The sequence below is a fragment of the Dermacentor andersoni genome, chromosome 1 (genome assembly GCF_023375885.2).
Source record: "Dermacentor andersoni chromosome 1, qqDerAnde1_hic_scaffold, whole genome shotgun sequence".
NCBI lineage: Eukaryota > Metazoa > Arthropoda > Arachnida > Ixodida > Ixodidae > Dermacentor > Dermacentor andersoni.
Window position 1 is genome coordinate 260,032,309 of NC_092814.1, and position 22,095 is coordinate 260,054,403.

A 22,095-nucleotide genomic window follows, 5' to 3' on the forward strand; every position below is an offset into this window, starting at 1 on the left:
ATCTGGTAGTCATTACTACACATACAAAAATAATCTGTTTTCAGTTAGCAGATACGGAGGTGCCTCCCGGGTTCACTTCTAGGCTTCCATCTAGCTAGGATTAAGCCGCTTGAAGATATGATACGTAAGTAAAATAGTGGTCAAAGGCTGTGCCTAAATTAATTGAGAATTCAGCACAACAACAGCTGAATGTGGCTGACGAGCACATTCAAGACAGCTGGTGATCATGCACCAGTAAGCATCCCTTAAAGGCAATGCGATCTGCTCACAAAAAATGAAGGAACTCTAATTGCATTGGGTACTGTCGTTAAATTTGTCGTTACGTTTGTCGTTAAATACAGGGGTTTACGCAAATAAAATTCGTTTTGCGGGTTCTCTTGAAGAGATACCTCATAGACGAAATAATTCGAATTGATTTCAAAGGCGCTAATAATTAAGGCTAAGAGTGGTGTCCAGCTCCGCGGAAGGTGTCTATAGTGACCGCGGCTGACGTGTCAGCAAACGGAATGCAATATACTTGTATTTAACCCTATTCGCACGCAGAATACCAAAGAACTTTAAAGCTAATAATCCGTAATTTCCCAGCTCCGAAATATGCCTTTGACCTTATCACTTCCCTCTTATATCTTGTGTGTGATTGAGGTAACGGTGTTCGCTCATATCGTACCTTTGGTTTCAGTGGTCGTTGAAAATTCACGTCTCTGTGTTTCATAGTCACTACCAAGTATGGTCATAGTCCCTATAAGAAGTATAATGAGAGGTGATCGGACAGAGAGATTAATTGCCACGAAATTAAATAGGCGAGGCTAAGTCTTGCGCGCTTCTAAATTGGCAGAGATGCTGTCAACAGCATCGGTGACCTATAGTGCATGTCGCTGGATTTCCCTACACCCCATAGCTATCGATAATTTCTTATTGACAGGTGCGTGGAAAGGTGATGCGTCCTCTTTATTGCATTACGACGTCGCAAAGCAGACGCGAGAGGCGGCGAGTGTTTTGGAACGGACATTCGCCGCCGCACCTGCAGTCGCCGTGGCAGCTTCGGAATAAAAAGCGGGCACTTAATTCTGCGGAGGATCAGAGGGCGAGAGAGAGAGAGAGGCTGCAAAACAAAGCGTCTCTCTCTCGGTGAGCACCTAACACCCGATGCGTGGTCGAAGCAGGAGAATCTCCTGCACTCAACGTGCAGCCTCCACGGAATCTGAATCTGCGTAACTGCTGCAGCGCGCACTGTGAGCATCACGTTATAATGAACACGGCGGCTTTGCTTCGAAATCGATGGCGCGATAACAGCTTGTCTGGTGGGGTACAGTAGATTCATGTCTAAAGCAAGAGAAATATCGGCTTACGTGGGGAAGCTGAAGCGTCTAATACTTGTTAACCACACCTTTTTTTCGGTCAGCGACCTTCTCTTTCTTTTGACATGACAGTTTTGTTCTGAGGTCTGGCGGCGTTTAGAAGTATACCGGGTGTTTCAGCGAACATTTTCAGAAATTCATTAAAAATTGCCCGTGGCAGATAGCGCAATTCTAGTCCATGAGCTGGCCTTCTCGAAGAGGCGGACATTACTTGCACAAAAAAAGGAAATGCGTAATCGACTAGTTAACAACAATTCACTAATGAATAACTAATTACCATATGGCACATATTGCAATTTACAAATTCTAGCCGGGGAGTTCCACTTGGAACGAATTCTCAGGATGACATCAGTTCCCAGATATTAATTCCAGAACTCTTCGGAGAAATGCATCGGCGTTCCATTTGCTTTTGTGATTCAAAGCATAAGACGACGTTTTGTTAAGAAAGTAACAGGAATGGCAGTGCATTTTTGCCGCAAGTTTGATGGCGCCTATCTCGGAAATGGTGTCATCCACACAATTCTTCAGAAAAAATGAAACATAATTCTACGACCGAACAAAGATGCCACACGAAACAAACACTGCCGGAGCCGATTTCACGGGATGAGAATCGTTAGGTGGACTCAGAATTAACCTCGATTCTCATTCTATTATTCCAACTTGGCAAACTTTCATATTGGGGCAACCGATTCTACACAAAGGCCAGCAAAACAATTTGCAAACCTGGGCTCATACTCATGGAGCGGTGCGTACTTCAGAGCGGTTGACAAGTAGCCAGGCAATTGTGGTGGCGGCTATATTATCTTATATATCAGCGAAGGCGCTTGCCCCATGACAGTCATTGCTTTACGAGCTCTTACAAATTTGTAAGATGGAGAAATGTGAGTTCGTTAAAGCTCGTAAGGAATCTTTCTCAGGACTCTGCGAGAGGAATTCCTTTGCCTGCTCACACCACGGGGTAAGCGTTCTGGAACATACCCAGTGTCTCAAACTGTCAGCTCTACAGACTTGGCCCATCGTCGAATTCTTAAGCCTCAACTGTCATCGTACCTTTCCCGCTGTGATGCAACTTTACTGTACCGCCCCTGGTTCGGGCTGGCTTTCACTAAAGCTTGCAGATTTTTCATCGCAATGGCAGGCACATCCGCGTACGACTTGTGTAGCTTCGAAGAGATAATCGAACGCGTATTATGTTTTTGTACTCGTTATAAGCCGTCGAGCGCGACTTTCTTCGGATTGCGTTAAACCGGCTGCTTTGTAGCTCATTTTCAGAGGCAAATATTCTAGGACCGTGGCCTCATGCGTCACAGGCTCACAAAGCAACGCAATCAGCGCTACAATCCCCGAAATCTACTGGCATAATCGTATATGTCTAGGCATGATGGGCGTCCCACCGTGTACGCCGTACTATCACTTCATCTCTCCTTTCGTCTTCCTTTTCACCCCTCTAACATTTTCTCCCTGCACAGGGTAGCAGATAGGACGCGCACCTGGTTGACCTACATACTTTTTTTCCTTTCTCTCTTTGTTTTCATGAGTGGAAAAGGTTTGAGAGTTCGAATCCTGGGGCTAATTTTACAAGCGGCTCCAGAAATTCGTAAATCCTAAAGTTGCGGAGCACGGACTTTTCTGCTTGCATTGTAGATTGAAGCGATCATCCGGTTGTGGACGGGGAAGTTGTGTTGGATCCATTGCTGCATGAACGGTGAACATTTAAACAACCACGACTGTCTATCGGCAGGTCGATGGTTTGTAGAGAAGCAAGCATCTACTTCTGGAACTTATAACTTCTGACCTTAACCAACGGTTCTGTTTATTTCATTTATCTGTAGCCAATGCAGCTTTGTTCGTAAAATACGCCGCACTACATAGTATATTATACGGGGCGGTCATACACGGAGCGTTGCATCTTGTTCACAGGTCATCGTAGGACAGAAATTCCTGATGAGGAAACGACGCGATAAGCCGGCACACCTGTATGTACACAAACAAAAAAACAGCGCTGTTATTCTCGACGACTCGAAGTTGGCTTATTCACAAGTGCACAATAAATTTGCGAACATCTTTCCAACAGTCAGCATTGATTACTTAACTATGTTGAAGCTCGACCTAGGTGCTTCTGACGGAGTTCTGTGCGGCTTCATTCTTCAGTTTGCAAAGAGCAACAGCAATGAAAGCAATTTCTGCTACAATTTGGTCTGTTTGACTTGCGCAAAACACTATCATACTCTCGGATTCGAAGCCGGCAATTCAGCAATTACATCGTGGCGTGCCTCCAAACAAGTTTTGTCGTCAGTCGCTGTTTTCACCAAAAGAAATCGCCAAAGAGATTCAAGATCGCGGTTCAGCGGATAGTAGTAGTAGTAGTAGTAGTAGTAGCAGCAGAATACTTTATTTGTTATTTGGTAATGACGTCTCAGAGAGTGGATCCTTCAGTCCAGAGCCCCATTTGCTACTGCTATCCGTCTGGCCCGGTCAATCAGGTATCGCTGGTCGTCCAAGGCTGTGCTGGAAAGAGCGGCTTCCCACTGGGATCGATAGGCGTTGGGTATTGTAGGAAGGCCGAGTGGTTTGGAGCATTCCCACGTAAAACGGTAGAGGTCAGGGTGTGCTCCACAGAAAGGACATTTGTCGGGATACTGGGTAAGGTAAAAAGTGTGGCGTAGAGCAAGGCTGGATAGCTTCGCATGTTGATGTCACTGGTAATGAAAGAACAGATGCTTTTGCCAATGAAGCGCTTTCAAGAGAGAAAGAGACAAAAGGCAAGGAAAGACAGAGAGGTTAGCCAGTGTAAGTGCCGGCTGGCTACCCTGTGCTGGGGAAAGGGGTAAAGGATATAAAAGGAGAAAGGAGAAAAAATTTAGAAAAATTCGCACACTAACGCGATGCTACGCGCTACAACATTCAAAGACGGTCGCATAATTCACAAGCCCTTAAAAATTGAGCAGAGCCCTTAAGGCCTTGAGTGCCGAAACCCGTCTGGACCAGAGTACCAGAAATTTTTCAATGCAACCAACAGTGAGAAAACAGTGAATCACCGACCCGCTACAGAAACAATGCACCGCCTCTTTCGTTGGCTTTGGACTTCGCCACACGAGCCTTGTGTTGTAAAGGGACTTGGCCGCACAGATGCGACCTTCCTATACAAAGTGACGACAGGATCGGCTATAAACTCCTGCATAGGCGTCTAAAGTAGGCCGTGCTACTTCATCTTGCAAGTGACCCAAAGTGGCCGATATAGAGCAGTTCACCAGGTCCTGCAAGCGCTTCTGTTTCGAAAGGAACTGGCTTCTGAACAACATGAGAAGACAGTTCTCTCACGAACTTGTAGAATCGCATTTTTTTTTCCGGAAGAACCTTGGTAGTGCGTAAGGAGGTATCGCGTAATCTACTCACATTTATGCGAGAGGCTGAACTGATCAACTCATGATGGCACATACTCATGACCTGGAAAGAGACGCTCAGTCGGGGCAACTGCCGGACAATTCTGCGAGTGTAATCCCGTGTAGCAACGCCATCACCACCACCGCCATCTATAGGTCCAGATGTATCATCTGGGTGATTTTGGATTTTCGAGAAGCCCATTGTAAGTCTACAGTTACACACCTGGATATGTTAATAAATTTTGGCTGCTTTATAGCTATATGCAGACTTTGCAACTTATTGAGGTTGTTGTGAAGATATGTAGTTGTGCAGGTGGCTTGGGTTCCTTTATTATTTTTGCGGCAATGTAGCAAAAAACTACATTAATATAGCTTTCCATCAACTCGATTTCTTGCTCGAACAGCCGGTGACTGGAAAGCACATCTTTGAAATTAAGTCCTTAATTGTACATCTCGTCTGGTCGGCAAGTTCAAATTGGAAAGAGAAAAACAAAACGCCGACCAAACGTCGACCCCTTTAAAAACACCACTTTTGCAAGCGTTTTTTTTATTTCTTATTTTTCTAATACGAAATCGAATTTTTACACAGCACTGTAGTGACCTAAGCAGGCGTATATTATAGCATAAGATGCAGTTTATTATTTTCGCCGCGGAACTTGATCTTGTATGCTCTTTTTTGTGTGTGTGTTACTTGAATAAGCTTTTCTTTTCTTTTTTTGCGTTATCAGGCAGAGCCGGAATGTGAAAACGCCCTCGTACTGACATTGTCGCCCTCGTTACAGATCCCTGCATGCAGGTTATCAAAACTAAGCCGGAGAAATCCGCTGCGGTGGACCCGATAATCCCCAGGCGTAGCTTCGAAATTTGAAAACCAGTCATTCGTTTCCTGAAGGAAGTCCGATAAGGTATATATGCATGGCTGCCACGATTGGTCTTCGTCACACACTGACTCAACAAGCTTTTGAACCGCTTAGCCGACGTCTGTAATCTTCAGCACGTCCGTTTACCTCCAGAACAACGTATACGCGAAACGGTTCTCGCAACAGCCGCGTGCCGTAATAAGTCCTTCGTCTTGCTGTCGCCTTGGGACGGCTCGCGCGACTGGGTCGCGCGCCGATTTGAACGCGCGCATGGCCATCAAAGCCCTTAAAGGGCACGCGCAAGACGCCCCCCCCCCCCCCCCCCCCCCCCACACACACACACACGCATACTTAAGCTTCCTACAAAGATGGAGGAACGGGAGGTTGTCAGCGGCATCCGAGTCCTCGTCGTCGGCGCCATGACCTTTCTCGCGGTTTCCTTCACCGTGACCTGGGCTGGGGCCGACCTCGCCCCCTTCGCCCGGTGCGGTGCACTTAACCTTTATTCTCTCCGGCGCTCCTGTTTCGCAGCGGGGCGACACCGGAGCCGGCGCCTTCTCCGTGAACGGGAACGGCTGGTCCTCGCAGCTAGAGCGCGCGTCGCGCACGACGGGTCGTGGCCGCCACGGCTGGATGGCCGGTTGCATAAGTGATCCGCTCGTCTTGCTTGATACTCTGTCGTCCGATGGAGGAACGAATATAGGGAAAAGGGGGGGTGGGGTGTTTTGCAGGGGCCTGCGAGCATGTGTGCGGCGCACCGCGATGGCTGCCGCTGTGTGGCCAGCACGCCGAGAGACTTACCGGCCAACTGCTTGTCTTAGATAGGATATGTTCGCGCGTATTTAGTAGAGGCTCGAAAGCTGCACTTCTGAGAGAACCAGTGGTACTCCTCATCTGCGAATAGGATCACTCTTTTTCGAAAGCTCGCTGCTGCGTTGAATGGCGCCCTCAATGCCGACTTCCATAGTCGCATTGCATTATCTTAAGGCCATGAAAGAGAGACAGAGAAGTAGAGGGAAGGGAAATGAAAGAAAGTAGGGCTTCTATTTGCTATGGCCAAGTGCAGCCACCCTTTCGCAATAAGACTACAGGAAAACCTCTTTGCCCTCTACTCCACCGCACTTTTTTTATTATTATGAATGGCAGTGCGAATTCAAGCCACCAGTGCGCCTATATTGCCGACCAGGCACTTGTAGTGACACTCGAAAATACGCACGATAAAATACAGGTCAGCAGACTCCCTTACATCAAATTTAATTGGCTGCCGTATAAATGGGCGAGCCACATTCTCTTGTACTTTGAGGATATACAGGTGGTTTCAGATGTTTCGGCAATACGAGTGCACCAATTTTTTTTCCTCGCAGCCTTAGCATGGGTGGGAAAAGCATACACACTGTAGGCTTGTGTCACCGTCCTCTACGCAGTGTGCTTCTCAGTTCCGGAGTGCGCGTGCTGGTTGTGAAAAAAAAAATCAGTATTCCGGCAGGTTCTTCGATCACCTGTGCACGCGGTTACCTGAAGGTGTTTATAGGTTCTTGTGTCAAAGCTGAAGCAAGCGCTCTGCACTCTTTCGGTGCTGCACCGATATAGTCCGACGGCTGCGCGGTGATTGCGGTGAGCGGACTTCGGTCTGTCGCGCATCTCCGTCTCAAGTCGGTGGCGCTGGTTGCCATGCATGGGAACGGCGTGTGCGCGAACCGTGCTCGTGTGGCGGGCGCTCGATAGAGTATAACGGTGTCGTTACGAGGACAAATGGCGACACGCATGTGACCCGAAATGGCAGGCGTTCATTCGTGTCCCGACAACGTAGAATCTGCATTGCGTTAAACAATAGTATATATACTAGGGTTAAACAAAGCCTAGGCAGAAGAAAAAAGGAGAAGAAAAAGAAGAAGAAAACTGTACGTGATAACCGAGCACTACATGTTTGCGAACACCGCTGCGTTGTGATAACCAGTCTTGTCGTCCGTGATCGATGCGCGGTCGTACACACGCCAGTGCTGTATGACGTCACGTTGTGGGATGTAGCCGAAGTAGTCGAATGCCGACTTTGGGTTATTTAATTATTTGAGTGTATCGTAGAGAGAATCGTAATGATGGGTCATAGATGTCTGTCAACATGCCTGCTTTGCGTGCGTAGGGGTCTGTAGCACGCATTTTGCACTTCAGGGGCAATCATACAGAGTGTCCCAAGTATTCTGCACCAAGATTTAAAAATCTGCAAATGCCACGTAGCTGGACAGAACCAAATGAATGTTGCTTGCCGTCGGTTGGAGATACTCAGATTATTTTTTGCATTCCTCATAATTACATAATTAGTCTTAATTAATTAATAAACATCTCAAATATTATAATTAGATGAAAAGTGTCAATGAGAAAATTGTAGAGCAACATGAAAACTCCCGATACAGCTTTCTGTTGCTCAATACGTGCTGCATAAAAGTGTCTTTCCGAGCGCGAAAGAGCCTGCAAATGCACGCAAAATGGCCGCACGACTGGCCGCTCGAGGCGTTTTTCGTGTATTCGCGGGCTGCTTTCATACTCGGAAAAACACTTGTTTGTAGCACGTATTGGGAAACAGAAAGCTGTATCGGAAGTTTTTCTTGTCTAATCTAATTAGGCTGTATTTAAAAAAAATACTCTGAGTATCTCCAAGCGACTCCAAACAACATTAATTACCTTGGTTCTGCCCAGCTACGTGGCATTTGCATAGTTTAAAATCTTGGTGCATGATAGTTGGGGCACCCTCTATAGGAACACCACATAAGTAGCATGTAAAATGCCTACAAACGTAGAAATTGGACGCAGCTAGACGTCGGTTTTGACGAATATAGTTCAGAAAAGGGGAAGAAAAGAAAGGCTGCTTAGGAATGAATGAGGTTGATTTAATCTTGCACTGGCCGCTGATTCGTTTGAAGAGTTGACGTCAAATCTACCAAATAAAAAAAAAGAAAGATATCCTGACAGGCTTTAGTGAGTTTAGGCAGGCTTTAGTGGCAGGCTTTAGTGAACAGCATTTATGAGGTGTTTTCTCGTGGCTATTTTCCTCTGCTGGCACATTTCTTTTCGAGCTGCTGCGCCACCTTCTGTGCACGGCGTTCTCGAGTGCGCATCCGCTTTCGATTCTCTTCGGGCTTCTGCGTTTTCGACTTCGCTCAGATGCCAAGGCCCCGGCTCCCCATCGTGCGGTCTGACTGCGAGTGTCTTCCTTTGCCATATGGCAGCATACCGTGCCGATAGCGAAAGCCGGCGCGAATATTGTTCATCGCTGGCCTCACGTATATACCCAGCCGATATTCTTGCCGAGCTGTCGTTCATTGTTCTTCGCAGCACAAGGATTTTGCTCGATCAGTCGGATACGGACATGTTTAGCCCGTTTGCTAGCTTATAGCGGTTGTCAGCTGTTGAAAGCGCAGTTGGAGTACATAGTGATTAGGAGTATATAGGAGTATACAATCGGGAATAGAGCGCCGTAGGCTTGAAGAATAGCATGAGAATCGTTCGAAGTTCTTCCAAGCGGACTGACGAGTTCAGCCCATTTCCTAGCTCAATCAACTGCTGTTCGCAATAAAATTGGTCAGCGGGACCGTGTTCATGGAACAATGGTGCCATGAAGACGTGTGCTCTCCGACTATACATGATCCTTGGTGAGAAAAACTGGTTCATGCTTTTGATATTTCTATATTCAACATGTATGACCGTGAGCCCACATCAATGGAGTACCCGCCGTGGTTGCTTAGAGGCTCAGTGTTGGGCTGCTAAGCACGACGTCGCGGGATCGAATCCCGGCCATGGCGGCCGTATTTCGATGGGGGCGAAATGCGAAAACACCCGTGTACTTAGATTTAGGTGCACATTAAAGAACCCTAGGTGGTCCAAATTTCCACAGTCCCCCACTACATCGTGCCTCATAATGAGATCATGGTTTTGGCACATGAAATCCCCGTAATTAATATAATTAAATTACATCATTGGAGTACTACAGTCCCTCTGGCACCGATGTCTTTCATGTTGACTCTTTTTCGATATGCCATGATTTATTTTATACGTATATGCACTGCATGCTGCAATGTTAAGAGTGTACCTCCGCCTTTCTTGTACCATCGAATATTTATATTTCTTCTTTTTTGTACAGTGGCATTCTGCCGTACGTAGTATTTATTTTGTGCAGAGGTGACTTCAATGAACACGTGGAATGAAAAAAAGAACTAATGGGATGAATAGCAGACTTTAGCGATTCCTTCGGCTCGGAAATCACTTACTGCTGCGCAGCAGTATTCAAGCACAGCGGAGGCTATGATTTTGTTTAACTTGTTCCTCGAACGTACTACGGGGAATTGCCAAGGAGCCAGCGGTTATGCGATTGCATACGTAGGAGGCGGGGAGGGGGGAGGGGCTTAAAAATGAATTTATTGATTGAGAGTAAGAATGTGAAAAACTAAAATAGTGAATCAATATTAAAACAGATAATTACAAATTGTACGAGCTACTACGCGAAAACGTTTGTGTCGTTGCGACGGCGTCGTTCGCATTGACGCCGTCGATGCTTTCGGCGTTTTCCTCCAACAGCCTCATTCTTAGCACATTCTCCATTCTGGATATGTGCTATGTTTGAGGCTCATCATAATCATTATCACGTACATCTCGCTCATGCTGTCGATGCTACTTTCCCGACCACGACGACAAATAATTGCACATCGATACACCGCAATTTCATCGAGAACAAGTTCTTTGCGATACACACATACGCACACTGGTCCAATAACGTATTGCCAATTGTGACCTTTGAGATAGCAATACAGATTCCGCTACTACCAGAGTGTGCGCGGAGCGCTAAACTTTGTGCGAACTACCGCGCTATACTTTTACGCGATAGCGCTGTGGTTTGCGCGCCCAGCACCTAAGTTCACATTTCTGCAGTCGCATGAATTCGAATCCCAGTGACGGTGGTGTGGGTAAAGTTTTGTTTTGAGCGCGTAAATGTTTACTTCGCCGCGCATTTTGACAACGTTCGTAACACCGGCCTGATATGTATAAACAACTACGTTCCACTTTTGTTGTGGAACTGCTTAATACCATGCGGTGTTATACTGGCAAGTCCGCATGCTTTAGAGATACCTATGTGCGCCAACTGTATAGTATGCATGCATATATTTTGTCGGCGATGTATTGTTTAAGTGGAAGAAACATACGCTGTGGGCCAGAATTTCATTCTATATACGCCGGCTTGCATTGAATTGCCGCATATACGCATTGCGTATACGCCGGTTTGACTTGCACTGTCTGAAGCGCGCGATGTAGTGGAGGTAGCGAAAAAAAAAGCTTTTTTTTTTACTTGATGATGAAGAGGTGGCTTCACGACGACATAATAACGTGGATAACGACAACAGTCGTCATCAGTGCAACCGAATTGACAGGCGGACACAGCAACCAGAGTTAAGAGCTCTTCTGTCGTTGTAAAAAGGCAACTTCAAGCTGACAGTACATGCAGCTTTTATTTCAACGTGACGGCACTTATGTGAGGCTTGTATCGTCTTGCATCGTCGGCACCGATACTGTGACGTGGCACAGACGGCAGTGTCTGGGGCAGCTCTATCTATACAGATTGATGGAAGCCGTTCAACGGGAGGAAGGTACGAGGACTTGCAGGTCGGCATTCCACACGTCGGCTGGCAACTTCCTTTTGGATATACGAGTGGCATGCGTAGTGCGACCTTCCTAGATTACTCTCAGAATTGCAGGGGTGTGTCCGCACAATCCGTTTTGTTCGCCTGACAGGTCGTTATCTGTTGACCGCAAGCATGTCGGCGGCGTGATCAGTCAAGCCCATTTCTTGCGATTACAAATGGAAATTAAGGTTTTGGTACCTCGATACTGATGTCACGTCACGACCTTAAAGATTACAAAAGGAATGAAAAGGAAGAAGTGCACGTCCTCTGCAATAGACGGCCAACTTCAAATCAGTGCTTTGAACTGGTTCGGCCATGCTTGCGCAAAGCGCAAGATCCGCGGGTTTAGCGGCAGACGCATCGAATAGGCGGTACTTCTTCAAATTGCCGGCTACCAAATATATGGAAAGAAAACAAGCTGCAGTGCTATACGAGAAAATGGCGTCGAAGGCAGTATTTTTGGCATTGAAATTATTGAAAAATTGTCAGACTTTGATATTCAAAGTCCAACCCGAGGGATGAGCGGGCGAAAGGCGTGAGTATCAAAGACTCTGGTGTGCGATAGATCGGCCGACTGTACGAATCGTGTGCTCCAGGCCATAATACCGCCTGACCACTGGATCTCATGGCCTTTAGCATGCGCAACAACGTCAGTCTGAAGCATCTATCGCGCACACACTAGGTGTCAATAAAATTCTGGGACTGCTCCTGTTCCTTAGTTATTATGAGCTATAAGCGGATAAGTATGTGTTACTATATTACATTCTTTTTAAAAGAGATACCGCGATCTCAGAACGCGAGACTCCGTGCAGTGTTGTTTTTCAGCGGAGATCATGCTGATTAAGATGAGTGTAAGCGGTCATTTAGTTGCCAGCTCCATTTTTCGCGTTTTTGGTCCAAACTAATGTGTTAAAATAATTGGTCAACGCAAAGCTTTCCGTAATCGAAAGACATACCGGGGCAGGGTACAGAACGTGACACACTGAGCGAATCGTTCACGCTATTATTTATTTGCTAATATAACCGTGATATTTTTTTTCTGTCGGTTTGTTAAACGGTTATCGGATATCCTTGCAGTGCAAGAACACTCGTGTATCAAGCATCGGGTGCACGTTAACGAACCCCAGTTGGTCAAAATAGATCCAGAGCCTTGTACAACGGCGTATCTCATCCCCTTGTTAGATACGGGACCTTTTCCTGAGCCTCCTTCGAGTTCACCAGACCACATCGAATCGCGCCACACCTAAGTGAGGAACGCAGAAGCAGATCTACCCCGTTCCCGAGGCGCGGCACGTGCAAACAAGTTGGCGTCCCCCACCTCGTGCGCCGAAGGTGCAGCTATTCACTGCTTGACTCTTCTCGAAAGTGTAGCGGGAGCCTGGCATGGTTCCAGGTAACATGGGTCCCGAGGCAAGACGGCTGTAATGCACCGTGAAGCTCTGGCAGCAATCCCCCCATCCACATTTGTGAAGTCAGTTGCAAGCCAGCAAGGCAATACCGCAGAGAGACGTAAGCCCTCGGACAATTGGGGCCCAAGGAGCGACCCTCTGCGCCGGGTGTGACACAATCGCACGGGCGCCTACCATCGGCCGAAAATGACGCTACTTGAGCGGGCTCGCCGATTGGCCGAACGTGACGTGACTTCGAGACACCGAAAGGGTTAAAAGCCAGAGACCGGGAGCAGTAAGAGAGCATTCCTTCATTCATCTCTTTCGAGCTTCTTGCCACGGGCCGCAGCGTCCGAGTTGCTGCCGGCTCGTAATGACTTTATGACTGTTAATTTCTTTGTACTCTAACTGTAAATAATGTAAATAAACCTCCAGTTTTCATCTCAAAGTCCTCCTCAACCTCGGCCAACTCCCGCACCCAACGGCAAGGTCCAAAAATCTGGGGGACAGCAATTGGGATTGTCCTTCCAGATCCAACACCCTGTGCTGCTTTGGAACCGTAAATACTATCAGTTATGATTACATACAAATAACAGAATATAAACAATAAAGAAGAGCTCGAAAGGCCGCTCGCACGCACGCACGCACGCTCACACGCGCTCGCTCACTCACTCACTCACTCACTCACTCACTCACTCACTCACTCACTCACTCACTCACTCACTCACTCACTCACTCACTCACTCACTCACTCACTCACTCACTCACTCACTCACTCACTCACTCACTCACTCACTCACTCACTCACTCACTTTCCCGGACTTTGCCCCGACTGACCTGATTTTGTTTTTCAATATGAAACTAGCCTTGAAAGAGGGAAATTTAACAGTGTTACTGACGTCATTGAAGACGCTGCTGCGAAGCCGAATACTGCTTCCTGAATGGCTTCAAAAGCAGCTTTAATCCCTTGCCGGAGCCAGTACAAGTGCCGAGAAGTGCACAGGTTAGCATATCCATGTCAAAATTTTGCCAAGCCACATCTTCCTTCCTCGTACCAGCCGAAGAACTTTAACTTAGCGGTGAGAATGCGTACACTCGTAACGTCATGTCCGGCGCCTTATTTGACGCCATGTCACAGACAGAGCACTCGGGAACAGGCTCATAATCTTCAGAGTATGCAGCTGCGGTAAACTGCGTAAGCCTGATGAACGACTAATCGGACGCGAGAATATCGCGACATTCTGAATATGGGTCAAACATATAAGGGAGGAGGGTAAGGGAGCGCCTCACAGTGCCCGAGTGGAAAGATGGGCGAAGGGAACCGTGGGCTAAGGCATCGGTTTATAGGAGGCGAGTGCTCCGAGTCGCCACAAATCCAGCCGCCGTTCCCTCGGTCCCTCACGTACACACGAAGCGGCACTTACGTGCTGCATGCTTAGCAGTGCGGCTCGCCGCGCGTCGCGATTTATTCCGCGCCCGATCGCAACTAGTTTTCGCTTTTCTTCCGCGTATCTCGAGCTCCGATGTGGCGCTAGCACCGTCAGCAGCGGCCGCTTCTGCTGCTCGTTTTCAAAGGAATCGCCGCAGCTCCAGGACCCACGGCGACCGAAATCAAATCGCAGCCCCGGGCATCTCGCTGGCATCCTTAGCCGCTTCGCGTATATTGAGAGGACAAGTTTGCCGACGAGGTCGCGGAGTAAAGAAGAATAACGAAACGCCAGAAAGCGCGCGGCCGCTTTCCTCGTGGCCGCTCGCAGACTGCGATGCGTGGATAACTTGTATGTGCGCGCGCTCGCTGCCGTCACCAAGCGCACGGGACAAAACGAGAAAGAAAGCGCGCCCACGTAAGCGAGGAAGGGGACGGCTTCGTCGCGCGGTGTTTGTGCGCGCGTGCTCGTGCGAGCGTCGTGCCGGCGTGCTTCGCGAGCGCCGTCGTTCAGCGGCTGCTCAGGAAACGCGCCGATGGAAAAAAGGGCCGTGTGGCGTGACCAACGGGAAAAGTGGACGCGTGTCCCTCTGGAAGCTGGGCAGGCTCGCGGCGGGTGGAGGGGTTGGCCGGCGGGCGCCGCGGCGTGACATGGCCGAACATGGCTACGGCGGTCGCTCCTCCCGCCACGAGCGTGCACTGCGGCAGGATGAGGAAAAGCGCGAATCGGGGAGGCAGAAAGAGCGATAAAGATGGCGGCCGGCTCAGAGAAAGGGAGAAAATATGCATTTGGAGGTCCGTTCTCCTCGTGTCTCTGGCGCAGTGTGCATCCGCGGAGCAGATAAGTTTAAGGGAAATTGCCAGAGGTGAAATGGCCTTGGCCTGTTTTGATCTCGCTGCTGGGCTGTCGGTTTCACGTGGACACACCTCAGAATGCAAAAATTGAAAAGGAAAAGCCGTTTAGGACGAACATTGTTCAATAACGTACCTATCTGCTGCCTTGATGTATCTTGTGCAGAGGAGGAGGCAAACGGAAGTGGAGCGGAATGAATTTCTGTTCAAATTAATTTCCTATCGCCCTGCGTCACGTGAAACACAATCAATCAATCAATCAATCAATCAATCAATCAATCAATCAATCAATCAATCAATCAATCAATCAATCAATCAATCAATCAATCAATCAATCAATCAATCAATCAATGCACATTTGTCCCATTACGGGCAGACCGCCCTCCTCAGTTCCGTTATCATTCACGTGTTTCGTTCATCGTAGCGCTGATGGCGAGAACTTAGTCTCGTATACACCTTTCGTGTACATGCAGAGGGCGTAAAATACCAGTTACTGTTAGTGCGTGTCATGAGAAACAAAATGATTTTGCGCGATTTCACTGCAGTGAAAATGGAAGAAAATACCTCCGCAGATGTGTTGCAAATCCGGGCAACTCAAGCATCAAAGACAGCGGAGCTGTGCAAAGGAGTTCCAGCACAGTTCAGAAGTACTAGGGGCTTTGGTTTACCACTGCCCGAAATCTACCCAAGGTTTTGTAAACGCTTCGCCATATCCGGAGCAAATCCCTCGCTATATACTGGAGTCTTTTCAAACGCTTCACTATTTCCGAGCTTAATACTTGTACGCTCTCCGCTCTATATCCGACGTTTGTTGCTGTATGTTCCGGGGCGTCCGGCTGCGCGTTACGATAGCCTGGTCATACGGCCACTGTAGGGCTGCAATGCTCGCTGAGAGATGGTTCATCACCCGACGCCGGCGTCCGACTGGGCGTTCTCGCAGAGGCCGTGGTCACACAGCCACTTCGGGACTCTGACGCAGGCTGTGTTTCTGCCTGTTCTCTGACTGACATTTCATACCGCGATCACGCCGCCACACGTTACCACCACCGCCGCCATACGAAAACCATTGTGGAAATCCCCTCAACATCGGAGTTGAAACGAAGCGAAAGCATGGGACAAAGCAAGAAGACGCCTGACAGAGAGCTGACTTGCATTTAAGGTTTATAGCGTGTTGCACATAGAATACACATACAGAGCATGTGTTAGCACGCCTTCCAATGAATCTGTTTGATAAAGAGATTGAGCTCTTTTACGTTTGTCCACTTGGGTTTTGGTTAATGGCAGTCGGTATGAAATCACTTTGTCAAGACTTCCTTCCCCTCCCGTTGCCCCCCTTCTAGTTTATTCCGCGCGCATCAGGAAAAAAAACGTTAGTTGCGGGTCAGCGCGTTGCCATCCCTTGTCCCGTGCACGGTTTCACGCTGTTTCGACAATGTACCCGCGAGCCCGTGCCAACGTTATCGCCTCATATAGAACTTCGTCGTAAAAACTGAATAAAGACGTCCCTCACCAAACGCATGCGTGGCATTGATGAGTTGTGACCTACGCGCTGTCGCTTCGCGTATGTATACGTTTAGAGAGGGTGCGTTTAGAGTAAAATTCCTAATCACATGCACTGGCGTCCCATTTTCTCGGCCTCACTCAGAGTTGTTCTTTCGTTTTCGTTGCTGGCGAAACAAAGCGTTCAACCAAAGTTGGCGCCAGGACAGTGCATTGGAAGTCTTTCGACGACCATCGATGGCTACTGCGCATGCCGACACCCCCCTCAACCCCCTTCTCCATCCCTCTCTTTATCTACATGTCCAAGCAAAACAAAAAGAAAAGCACTGAAAACTAAAACATGTGACTTCACAGGCTGTAGCGCTTCCCCTCGAGGCAGTCACCCGTACTTACGCGCATATTCAGGCGCGCAGTTCTCTGTACTCGCGGAGAACCTGACTGGTTCTTCTTTTTCCCTATGCTGTGCTTATTTATTTATTTATTTATTTATTTATTTATATTAAAAACATACAGCGCCTATAGGGCATTATAGGCGAGGGGGGTTAATATTATAAAGGAAATGTAAAAAAAAGAAAGAACAAAGCAAACGCGCCTACGAAAGGAAAACATGACGACTAAATGTCCAATTGGGACGCGAAGCGCCAGTCATGAGTAAAAAGAAGGTAGACGCAGGACAACATGCTTACAAGGTACGACATTGTAACGCTTAACTTGGTACAGGGTACCAGATTCACACGATACTATCAATGTAGTATTTAAAGTTAGGCATGCGTACTGTCTGATCAGATAGCTCATTCAATTCGTGAATCAGGCGAGACAGTAATACCCAAATTTTTTGCCCTACCAAATTTTTTTTACTAATTTGTTGTTTAGGAAGTATGATCCGTCAAGTATTTGCCTCTTGATTGTCAACTCAATGTGATGACATTTCTCAGCGTTTAAATACAATGCCCGAGTGTCACACCAGCTACAAATCTGTTCAGTTACAGCTGTTCACGTAGAATCTAACACACTATCTCATGTAGAGATGCCTACGTGTCATGTCCTGTTTTCATCAGCTAAACGCGAACATGACCGCATTTGTCCCGGCTGTAGCCTCCTGTGTTCGCGCTCTAAATTAACACCATGCAGCATGAAGCAGTAGCACACTGCCAAGGAAGCAGCCGCTCAGTTCGAATTTTCTAGAAAAGCGCAAGTGAACTCCGCAGATATTGTTGGTGCCTGACGGCTGTCATTTAATTAATTAATTAATTAATTAATTAATTAGTCCACCAATTAAATATTTATTTAATTGGTTAGTTAATTAAATGATTAATTTATTGATCACTCCATTAATTAATCAATTAATTAATTAGCTTTATTCCTTTGTTCAATAATGAAAACCTCTATGGTTCCAAGAAGGATAGGGTAAATATATATATGTACAGCCACTGCTACAAAATGTTAATCAAATTTGTACACAGAAGACCATTTCAAATGTTAAAAGAACTCAGCGCCCTTCCACTCTGTGAAGAAAGATGACCAGTGAAACTGTATGTGGGCCCCTTAATGGCGAACTGCACCTCCGCCGCGGGTCGGCCCGGCATTGCACCATCTTCCGGATCGACCCGCGTATGGGGAGTGCTTAACGCCTGCTTCACTTCCACCGTGGGTTGGTCCGATAATGCATATCTTCGGGACCGGCCCACCTTTGGGGAGTGCTTAACACCTGCGTCACATCCACGGCGGGTCGGCCCGGCATTGCACTATCTTAGGGATTTTTTTTTCTACACGCGGACACGATAGTGGGGAAAGCAGCCCTTAACAGCTTCGCTGTAAAATAGTACAACAGGATCATCAAAAAGAATAAAAGCAACCACATGAACAAACATATTGAAGCACTCTGCTCTTGTCATAATTTAGTAAAGCTTCAATGTCTAATATTCGAGAGATGCCAATATGATTCTTTCTTTTTAATGTACCGCCATAATTCCTTCTGGTTAGACACGACAAGGATACACTCGACATTTATTTTTATCGAAATTGTCAATTACTCTGTTCATCCAAGGGTTACCCGCTCTATTTCTCACAGACATAGTTTTTGAAAGAATAAATTTATTAACCAAGAAAAGTTTTTCCTTAAATACATTCCACAGGCTATGTCAAGGTGAGCACTTTAGTCAGTAAACACTGGCAGGAATAGTTCTAGTTCTCTATCTGTTGCAACAGAAATAACCATTCCATATAAAAATTTTCACCGATACAGCTTAGGTAATTTGACTTTCTTGCATGTGAAAATAGCTGACACTACCTCGTGGTCACTTATTCCTGGTATTGCTGTCGTGGTACTGCTGTCGTTAGCTCTGTTTCTGGCTGGTTCGTTTCGATCTCACACACCTCAGCACGCACTGCAAAGGTTGACTCACTAGAAATTACTCCTCCTTACGCTCGCAAGTTGCTAGAGACCTAATGTCGCAGTAGGTTCGAACATCAATCCCAAACCAGCTGCGAAGCCAGATTCATTCAAATATATATGCTTATTTATTTACGCTCGCTACTACTACCTGATGATTACCATTACTGGGTACTACACTGCAGCTATTGCGATGCCGCGAATGTAGCTGGAAATCTCCTGCAAAATAGCTATCAATTTAAAACACTACCATCGTAAGAGGAGGCAGTGAAGGCAGGAGTTCATATAGTAGCTTAGAATTATATGCGTAGTGTGCGCCGACGGATGCGCCTCTGGTGGCGACCTTGCGAAGTGTACTCGGGAAAGGAGACAGCTGCCCGCTGTAGTTTTCTGCGTCGTTGCTCGTGCTTCTCTCTTTGATTCACATTTGGGCGCAAAATAAGCAACACCATCGCATGTGTATGGTAGTCAAATCTTCAAAGCATGTTGAAAAACAATTGTTCCGTAGTGGCGTGTTCAGATACTTGCAAAAATTTGCCAGCGACATGGGCCTATTCATTCGCCGCGAGACCGTATGAGCGGCAGCAACGGCAGCAAGGAATCGCTGCCGTTCGTCGGGACACTTCAGGTCCTCACGGCTTCTGTTGTCATCTGGGTGTTTGTTGCACTCAATCATGTTTACACGGTTGAGCGACGAATTTGATCACCACCTACCCATGTTTTGGTTCAGTTTATCCGCAGTGCTGCATGCCGGGTTACAATGAAGGAGAAGGGGGTTTAACCGAGGAGCCCAATGTTTGTTAATCATATCATAAGAAGCCAACAAACAATGACACCAAGGACAATACAGGGGAAATCACTTGTGCTCACTAATCGAAATAATGAAATTATAAATTAATGGAATTGAAAGTGGATGAAAAAAACATAATGCCGCAGGTGGGGAACGATCCCACGTCTTAGCATTACGCGTGCGATGCTCTACCAATTGAGCTACCGCGGCGCCGTCTTCCCATCGACTTTCTTGGGTATTTATGTGTTACTACTAGAACTAACCCTAGCAGTCTTAGCCGGTGCCACCCCTCACAAGCCTTGGCGGCGGATGTGGAACACCCTTACTGCCGCAGGCGTCACGAGTACGTGATCTTTTTTGGGTGACGGCAACTAGTCAATAAACCGACACTAGTCATTAAACCGACACAGCCAAAGTTTTGTCTGGCTAAGGCTGAGGAAGGGGCCTTACGATTACGACGACATCGTAAAGGAAAGAACGCCATGTAAGGGCGCAGCAAACCCAGTTTCGAGTTTTCAACTGCTGTCGTAAGGAAAATAAGATGACTCACTCCCATTTGGCTAAGCAAGTCGTTGCTTCAACGTTACGGTGCATTGGAATCAGGGTTATAGTCGGTAGTCCGCTCAAGAACTTGTCCCACTAGCTCATTGGCCATTTTTATCTGACAATTCAGCAGCCTCGCTTTCTCCTGACCCTGAGCTCCCCTTCAAGCCCAGAAGTCAATTCTCTGACGAGAGATACGTGCATTGTGACCCCGTGTGGCTGCATCGTTCTCCGCAGTGCTTACTGGCGGAAGAGGGAGACAAAACTTTATTGTGTCCTTGATGTGGTCCCGCCACAAGTTTGTCTTCGGAGGCTTCGGGCTGGGACAGCCGTGACACCTGCTCTAGGTTGCGCCTGGGGATCTGAAGCTGACACCACTGTGACGTGTCTTAAGTGCCCGTCTCCTGAGTCTGTGGCGGGCATTCATCGCCTTCTGTGGCTGCTCCACAGAATGCTAAGGATATTAGGCACAAAATGCTGAGGGAAGCCAAACTCAAGTCAAATGTTCCATGTGCCAGAGGACTATACCTGTTGGATATATCACAACAAATGCCGTTAAATTATTGCTGCAGCACCTTCGTCACACAGGGCTGCATGCGTTTTTTGAGGCTCTTTCTTGGTCATTTCGAGCGCGGTCACGAGCACTTTTCTTGGCACTTTGACCCCGCGCGAAAAACTGGACAATCGCCCCTTTACAGAGGAAAAAGCTCTAGGACACTGGTCCAGACGGGCTTCGGCACTCAAGGCCTTAAGGGCTTTGCTGAAGTTTATAAGGACATGCGAATTGTGCGATCACCTTTGAGTGTTGTATCGCGTAGTATCGCGTTACTGCGTGAATTTTCCAATTTCCTCTTCTTCTTCTTTCTCCTTTTATTCCCTTTACCCCTTTCCCCAGCACAGGGTAGCCAGCCGGTACTTACAGTAGCTAACCTCCCTGTCTTTCCTTCTCTTTGTCTCCCCCCACCCCTTCTTGGTCATTTTTTTAGCTGCCATACGCTTTGCGGGAAATCTCCTGAAAGCAAAATTACCATTTCGCGATGACGAAGCTGGGTGAGGAGGAAAGCCATATGCGTATAAAACGCGTGGCGATAGCCCACCGTTTCACGGAAACATAAGGTCATTAGGTACGCATACGTTTGCTTCGATAACGTATAGCACGGCAAAGCTGGTTACGTCACTGCCTGCATAAACCAGGCGCAGTAACGGCAAGGGAAAAAAAAAGGACAAATAGCGAACCGCCGTGTAGACGGAAAGCAGAGCTTCTGGTCTGCTCGCGTAACGCTCCATAACGAACTGAAACAGCGCGTGACGCTCATCGGTGGGAAAGGGACGGGGCAAGCCGCAGTCAGCGGTGCGTTACCAAGTATGCAACAACCACGCACCCGGGCCGCGGAGCACCGTATGCGCAGTACTTGGGGAATCATTCGGGCGTACCGGGCCGTCTGGTTTGAGACCACGCCTTTCAAACGCTTGGTCGACTGTGATTACGACTAATAGAACACTGTCAGAGTCAAGTACGGGGTCAGCGTGCCGACCACGGGTGCGCGAGAATGAAAATATGAAGAAGCGAGTTTCGGAGTCGGCTGTAGTGCTCCCAGTCGTAGCCGTATGTAGTCGCTGTTCCTCGTCTTCGTCGCGTCGTCGCTCTTGCGGAGTGTCGTATTCGCTTGCTTATGTGTGTAGCACGCCTGTGGGGGTTTTACTCGCGGCGGCTGTAGATAAATAGTGCTGCCTTAATCAGTGCTGTAATGGCTCTTGATATTGTGTGATTGTGCCAGCCGCTTGCATAATTAAACCTGAAGAGCTCGTCGGCGACGCCAGTCATATTTCAGCAAAGGCCCCGCAGACACTCGTCGTTTTCGCAAATCTCTAGCTAAAAGAACGATTCCTTTCCTATCATGATGATCACAGAGAGGTTGAAGGTATGATTTCAG

The 22,095-nt window shown here is 47.5% G+C and overlaps 1 protein-coding gene and 1 non-coding gene across 3 annotated transcripts in view; one reads left to right on the forward strand and one right to left on the reverse strand.

Moving 5' to 3' along the window:
* LOC126548419 (uncharacterized) overlaps positions 1-22,095 on the forward strand; it is a 115,244-nt gene that overhangs the window by 38,033 nt on the left and 55,116 nt on the right. The gene's annotated exons all lie outside the window — the stretch shown is intronic.
* Positions 19,757-19,828, reverse strand: TRNAT-CGU (transfer RNA threonine (anticodon CGU)). Its single transcript has one exon. It is a non-coding gene; the product is annotated as a tRNA-Thr (tRNA).